Source organism: Suncus etruscus, chromosome 2, assembly GCF_024139225.1.
Source record: "Suncus etruscus isolate mSunEtr1 chromosome 2, mSunEtr1.pri.cur, whole genome shotgun sequence".
In the NCBI taxonomy this organism is placed as follows: Eukaryota; Metazoa; Chordata; class Mammalia; order Eulipotyphla; family Soricidae; genus Suncus; species Suncus etruscus.
Genome location: NC_064849.1, coordinates 111,840,029 through 111,847,771, shown reverse-complemented (window position 1 = coordinate 111,847,771; position 7,743 = coordinate 111,840,029). Strand labels below are relative to the sequence as shown.

The 7,743-nt window shown below is 39.0% G+C and overlaps 1 non-coding gene across 1 annotated transcript; it reads right to left on the bottom strand.

The window, feature by feature from the left end:
- Nucleotides 1-2,718: 2,718 nt before the first annotated feature.
- Nucleotides 2,719-2,848, bottom strand: LOC126002495 (small nucleolar RNA SNORA22). Its single transcript, XR_007493190.1, has one exon. It is a non-coding gene; the product is annotated as a small nucleolar RNA SNORA22 (small nucleolar RNA).
- Between the last annotated feature and the right edge of the window lie 4,895 nt (nucleotides 2,849-7,743).

The following is a 7,743-nucleotide window of genomic DNA, read 5'->3' as shown; positions in this document are numbered from 1 at the left end:
GCCGCATTTAAAAGGTGGCTACAAGCGCCGTGGGTGTGCACAGAGATCCGAATTATGTGTTGTAGCCTTTTAGGGCCGTGTCCTAACTGGGACCTTGCTAATCCCGTCGTAGGTATCTCCACAGCCGAGAGCACAAGTACCGGAGCGAGCTCCGTTTGTTAGCTATGCGCTCTATCTCCTGGAAACTTAGTGGCTGGAAAGGCGGCTTGGTGACTAAAGCCAAGTTTTCACAGGAGTCACGTGGGGTTAGACGCTGGTAGTTAACCTGAATAGAGGTTTTTGCCTGTTCATCTACCTGGTTCTTAATAAAGGCAGTGATTTTGCGGAAAATCCATGGGCCAAGAGAAAAGAGCAGCATGAGGCTAATAAGAGGGCCCACAACGGTGGACAAGATTGTGTGGAACCAAGGAGAAGAGAAAAACCAATCCTGGTACCAGCCTTGTTCTTCATCGAAATGTTTTTCAAAATCTTTTATACCATCACCAATATGTTGGACGCTGTCCCTAACTAATCCAGTTTTGTCTTTAAAAATACAACATTGTTCCTTAAGGGCTACACAGACTCCCCCCTCTTTCATAAGGGCAAAATATAGAGCACGACGATTTTGAAGAACTATATCAGCAAGGGAACTAACAGTATCGTAGGGGTTGAGGAGAGAAGCTAAGCTAACAGCGTTTATAATATGGTTCTGTGAGGGCTAGAGCAGAGGCATTTATAATATTTAAAATAACTTGAGAGGAGAAGGATGGGCTAGAAGGCAGAGTTCGTAGCTCACAACTTGCTCAACAGTGAGTTAATGACGCTGAGGCTGAACTTTCCAGAGAAGAAGTTTAGAGTCATTGGTGTAGATAGGAGGTTTAAACGTTGTGATGCTTTCATAAAACGGCGAAACCGGTGAATTGCAGATTCAACAGTGTTCATAGCTGGTGTTGGAGGGCGCTCGGGCAGAGGCATTGACCATTTGCAGGATGAGGTTCAAGGTGGAAACCGGACCAACAGGTTTGATGGTTATTTTAGGCATTAACAAAGCTAAAACATAATAATCATGATAAGCAAGAAACATTTCAGTAACAATATGGGGAGAAAATGCAGTGGAGTAAACAAAATAAGTGGAGTTGGGGGCTTCAATGAAGATGGAAGAGTTGTTAACAATAATGGTTTGATTGCAAATGTGTGATTGTTGAACAGGCGGGCACATATATGGTTTGAGTAAGCAAAGTTTTACGACCATGACTTGTTTGCAATGGAGGTTGTTGGTTGCAATGGTGGGCATTTAAGGCAGCTAGGCAGAGTGCTTAATTCAGCATTGTCAAAGGTGGAGTCCGTCAGAAACAGGTTTGCAGGAATGGCGGCTAGCAGGAGGTTTATAAGAAAACAGCTTGGCAGAAGGCAAAATGGTTACTTCATATAAAAATTAAGAATTTGCAGAAAACATTAGCAATTTACATTACACTAGTTATTTTTGAATACCACGGGAATGTTATTTGACCTCTGTTAGACTTTGGCATAAAAGAAAATTTATAATTAACAATTGCTAATTAAAAAAAAATTTTTTTAACTGAATATAAAGGATTTTTCTTAAACTTTTAGTTATTATGTTAAAGCTGGATGCTATTTTTTAGCCATAAATACATATTCTATAGGCCTGAACTTACACATAGCAGGAAAGTTGGGTGACTGCAAAGTCCAGAAATTCTCCAGGGAAAAGTTATCCCCGATGGCCATTGAGAAATTTGGGGTTTGCCATCTCTCACACCTTCCGCCATGTTCTTAGAAGGACAAAGCTAGCTTAATACATAATTTTTAACACATGATTTTTAGTTGCAAGATGCCAGTTTGTGAACTGACCAGACTGAACCAGGTTGAAAAAATTAATTGAAATTTGAAAAATGGATAAGGCTTTAAAAATTGTATTATTATAAAATGTAGAGATAACAAATAAACAGACAAAACAAAACAACACTAAACACAACATTTTACACTTGTGGCCACTTTTATTCATCACAACAGACACATAAACAGACAAAAGGATTGATTTAAGACTTATTTATAAAAAATTGACAAGCGCTTTTAAATATTTAGCTAGCATGTTTGTGAGAAGAAAAAAAATTTTTGTAGAAAAACTTTTTTAGTTTTGAGAAGTACTTAATGTAGATGGAGTGGAACTTTGTTGAAAATAAATTTTAAGGTTTAGATTTAACACAAAACATTTTTAAAACAATTTTAATTTGAAGTTTAAAACATTAAGTAAAATGGTTAATGAGCACTGTAGAAGGAGTCTTCACTCCGAAGTATGAAATCATTTGCTGTAAATGAATAGGTTTTATTTAAATTGGTTTTGCAGTAGAACAGTAAGACAGCTGCAATAAAGTGTTAAAATTTTTATGATTAAACACAATAGCATGAACTATGATTATTAAAGGTATAAAAAACTGATTTTAAAAATACAAACAACTGTTTTTACTATGAAGACTTTAAGTGAATAATTTGTAAAAAATATTATATACTAAATTAACTAAATGCTTAGATTATTATAAAATATAGTTAAAGACATTGGATACATTTACACACTTAGAACTTAAGACTAAAATTGTATTTAATACTAGTTAATTTGCTTATAAAGTTTAGTTACTTTTATATATTACTTATAAAATTATATATAATATATTTTTTCATTTATATTATTTTTTCACTGCGACACAAATATACAGATTTATATAATGTGCTGATATTTTGAATGCACTTAAAATAATAGTTCTTTCAATGCAGAAATAAAGAACAACCATTGCTGTAGCACAAAGTTAAAACTAAGGGTATTATAAAGCACACTTAGGTGTTTACTGTGCATTAAATTAACTATATTGTTTAAAAAGGCTAACCACATTATTTTTGACATAATTTTGTAAATACTTTAAAAATTAAAATAAAACTTTTAATAGAAATATAAGATTTAAATTTAACACTTTTGTGTTCGTTTGGATTTTAAAACACAAAAAAGTTTTTCTTTTACCAATATTTTGTTATCTGTAAAGTGACAGAATTATGACCTTGCTTTAAAATTTTCTGAGAGGCATGAAAAAAAAATTTATTGCCTTTATCTTTCTGTTGCTTTTTAATGTTTTAATAATTACTTTACACCACTTAATGCACTAAACCTAATAACACATATTTGACGAAGTGTAGGGCTGACAAGGTGAAGCAGAGTTTTTCACTGATAACTTGGGGAGGGGCTAGCACAGTTAACAGCAGGAAGGTTAGAGGCAAATTATTTACAGTTAGCAGGGTGTAATGATATATAGGAAAAAAAAAGCAATCTTTTAAGATTAATTACTAATTTATTGGAATTAGAGGGAATGGCAACCGAAGAGGGGAGTCTGGGTTGCAAAAGCACTATGGGGATCATGGTTTTATTAATTGATTTGAGAATATGCAAGAGATGCCACTTTTCAGATTTCTTTTGAATAACAAAGATTGGGTATTTCAAGGTGAATTGGAAGGCTTAAAGTGGGAGTGGCAGGGTTTGAGCTGGCTGTTTTCCAAGGCTGGCAGGAAAGAGGCTGAAGGAGGCTGAGGATTGGTTTGAGCAAAGTAAAGGGTACATTAGGCTCAGAAGTTTTAACAGCAAAGTGTAGATATCGCAAGGTTTTATGGCTTAGCAGATGATACTTTGTAATTATTCTGCTTACTGTGCCCTTAGAATTTTTTGTAGGCACTGCAGCAGTTTCTGTTTTATGGCACTTAGCCTGACTTTTATTAGTTTGTTCCTTTGAATTCTCAAGAGGGGGGGCCTGGCCGTGGAATTCAGTGGGCAGAGGACAGACAACTATAGATTTAGGAGGGGGGGGGGAACGCCTGAAAGGCAGAAACCTGTGAATTAAGAGAAGCAGCCTGTTTTTGAAGGCTTAAGATTTGTTTAAGATTTTCAATTTGGCCAAGTAGTTTCATTTCTATAGCTTTAAGAGGGGGAGCGGTGAGAGGAGGGAATCTGCCATGGTTAGGGACTGAGTGTTCTCCGCGGTGGAGGCTGCTGAGCAGGCGGGGGAAGACTTTCTCCATTAGGGAGAAAGACAGGAAAGGTAGCGCTGGTTTTTGAGCTAAGAGCATTATCAAGTTTGTTAGAGAGGTGAGAGACCATGGATGTAATTGTGGTGAGTTGGGAACTCAAGTCAGAAAAAGGGGGGGGGGGAGGGAGAAAGCAGCAACAGTTTGTTGCCGGTGTGGGGGGAGCTGCTGGAATGCTGGCTTTGGGGAGCGACTTCCAGGCACGGAGGGCAGCAAGAGCCATGTTGGCAAGCTGGGACCTGGAAAGTGTGCTGTACCTTTAAGGTATGAAAAGAGGCGAGGCCAGCTATAAGAGCTTAGAGATTAGGATTCCTGCCTATTTGCAAGGGCTTTGCAGCGGAAAAAAAAGTTAACTTCCCAAGAGACAAAGAGTTCAGCTTTTAGATTCTAAGCAGGAGAGCGTGTAAGGGGCTTGGGGGCCATAGGAGGTTACGGCTTGAAATGGCTCTTTGAGGCTTTTCCAATTAAAGGCTTTGTATTGTTGCAATTGCTGGCTAAGGAGGGGAGGGTGGTGAGGGGAGTAAAGGTTTTGGTGGAACAGGGACGGAGCTGAAGCTAGGGAAGTGAAGGGCTGTTTAGGATTTTGCACAGAGGGTGCAGCGGCCTCTTCTGTAGGGGTCTGGGTGCATAGAGCAGAAGCATGGACAGAAGTAAGGGAGGGATATAAATGAGAAGCATTAGAGAGATCTTTAAGAGCATTAGTTACTTTGGAGACAAAGGTAGAAGAATCAGTGGTGGAGGGAGGACAAGGAGAAGGATTTTCAGAGGGAGAAGGGAGATGAGAGACAGAATTAGAACGAGAGGGAGTCCTGGAACACTCATGGGAGACTTGTTGTACATGAGATTCAACGGCATGGATGATGTCTTTGGCGGTTCCGGCATTTTTAGTTACAATGATATCTCTTAACAGGCTCCAATATTGGAACATAATTTTTTCCTTTTGTGAATCATCATTATTTACAAAATAATCACTCATTTCATGTCCTACTTTGTCCCAAGTGGACGCAACAATTTCTGGACAGGTAATAATAAACCAATGACATACATTATGAATAAACATAAGAAAATTACAAATATTCTTTTTGGTAACCTCTACATGTCTGGCTTTCAACTCAGACTGAATATCAATAATGAATTTAAGTTCAGTACTCAATGAAACACCCATGGAAGTGAAGCCAACGGGCGAAGCCCCAAGAGCCAATCAGGGGCGGTGATCGGAACGACTGAAAAAACTGCAGTTTAAATATTTGATTAAGGCTAACTCGTTTCAACGCCTACCCGGATGGGGTATATCCTGCGATTTACGAAACAGCTCCGGACTCGCCGACCCGTAGTCGTTCGGAGTGTGGCGGTGGTCTTCGAGCCCAGCGTTGGGCGCCAAAATGCGGGGTCCTGAAGCCCCCCAGGGGGGCCCGGCCAGCAGGAATTAGCTGGGAAGACTTCTCAGACAACCGCACTCCTATTTTGCTGGGTAGAAGCACAACCACACTGTAAAAAATCTGAGAGAGGTTAATAATAAAGACCCAAGGCAATGTCTCACTGCTCAAGGGCAACTTTATTTGGCTACAGCTCCTTCTTATATAGAGAAGGAGAAGGGGGCAGTACAAGGGTGATGTCAATCACACTTTTGGCATGAAAATTACTTCATTATTCCAAATAAGGCAAGTGGGCAATACTTCTTGCAGAATCCATGGAAACATCTTGTGACCTTCTAGCTGCATTCCTAATTGCTTGACTATCAGGAGGTGGTGCAAGATGTGCTTGCCTCAGTGATCTTGAACAGACAATGTAGCATATACACAATAATGAATGTCTTGTAAACTCAGGGATATGGTTAAGGGAGTAAGGCCTCTTTTCTGGGAATGGTACTGGGCTGTGTTGCTCTCCTCCGGGCTAAAAGATTAATTATACTTTGCAGCTGCATTTTCCTTTCTCTTTGGCCCAAGAACTTACAGCAAGACTGCATGTAGCCTTTAGGTGAAAGGCTGGATTATGGCAGAAAGAATAGCAAAATGGCCTCAAACAAGTCAGTCCCCAACAGGAAACAACCACAATTGTCTTTAACATTACCAGGATCCAAGCCTCTATCAGGGAAGACCTACCACTGCTTTGGCATTGACTTACTCCAAAGAGTGCTCCCAACACCCAGGCGACTCAGCAACAGTCTGCATGCAGGGCAGATCGCTCCGCATTTAATGATATGCTGAAACTAGAGGATGCTCCACATCAGCCTGACATCGATGAAAAAAATGCACAGAATCCAGAGTCTTTAAATATGAGCCTGATACCAACAATAGCTAAAGTATGAAAAAGTTTCACCGGGATCTTGAGAATGACTGGAGTTGGACGAACTGGTATGCCTGGAACCCAGAGTCTGTATTATGCCAATAAACTTCTAGGGTGAGGCCTTTTTGTAATCATGTCAAGGAGTTTTTCTCCATTTTCCCATTTTTCTGGACCTATGCAAACAACTGCGATTCCCACTATCACACCTTTACTATATTTTTTACTCTTATCCTTTAAGGAAAAAAAATATAACTTACTGAACTTAAAAACAAATAACTGTAGTAGAATGCCTGTCTCGAATACAGGCAGGGGATGGGAAGGGGGAGGGGGTAATGTTACACTGGTGAAGGGGGGGTGTTGTGGTTATGACTGTAACCCAAATATGATCATGTTACTTAAATAAAAATATATTAAAATAAAGAGAAGTATAAAAAAAAAAAGAAATCATTGGAGTCCCATAGACCCAGGTAGGAAAGCTCCAGGAAGAATCAACTGTCAAAGACATCATCAAAGAGATACTCCCAGAGTTAAAGACTACATGCAATCAAATCCTGCATGCCCGAAGAGTAAAAGCTAAAAGAGACCCAAAGAAAAACACCCAAGACACATCCACATTACAATGACAAATCCCACAGATAGAGATAGAATACTGAAAGCAACAAAATCAAAAAGGGAAATTACATTCAAAGGAGCATCCCTAAGACTTACAGCAGACATGTCATAAGAAACTCTCAAGGCCAGAAGACAGTGGTGGGATATTGTGACAAGACTGAATGAAATGAATGCCTCACCGAGAATACTGCACTCAGCCCGACTCACGTTCAGGTTTGAAGGAAGAATACATAGCTTCATGGATAAACAACAGCTCAGAAACTTCACAGATGAAAAACCAGCCTTAAAGGAAAAACTGACAAGTCTACTCAAAGATAAGAGATACCAACAAACACAGCAAACTTATCTAAAAAGATGACATTAAATCCTGTGACAATCATCTCCCTCAATGTCAATGGACTAAATTCACCAATTAAAAGACACAGAGTGGCAAAATGGGTCAAAAAATGAATCCAACCTTCTGCTGCCTACAAGAAACACATCGGAATAGTCAGAACAAACATAGACTCAAAATCAAAGGCTGGAGGAAAATTATCCAAGCAAATAACACCCTCAAAAAAGCTGGGGTGGCCATATTAATATCTAATGACACCAACTTTATACTCAGAAAAGTGGTAAGGAATAAAGATGGACACTATGTACTAATCAAGGGAAATATAAAACAGGAAGAAATCAGACTATTAAACATATATGCACCCAATGAGAGACCAGAAAATTATCTAATGCAGTTAGTGAAATCTGAAAGAAGAAATCAATAACACAATAATTGTGGGAGACCTCAAC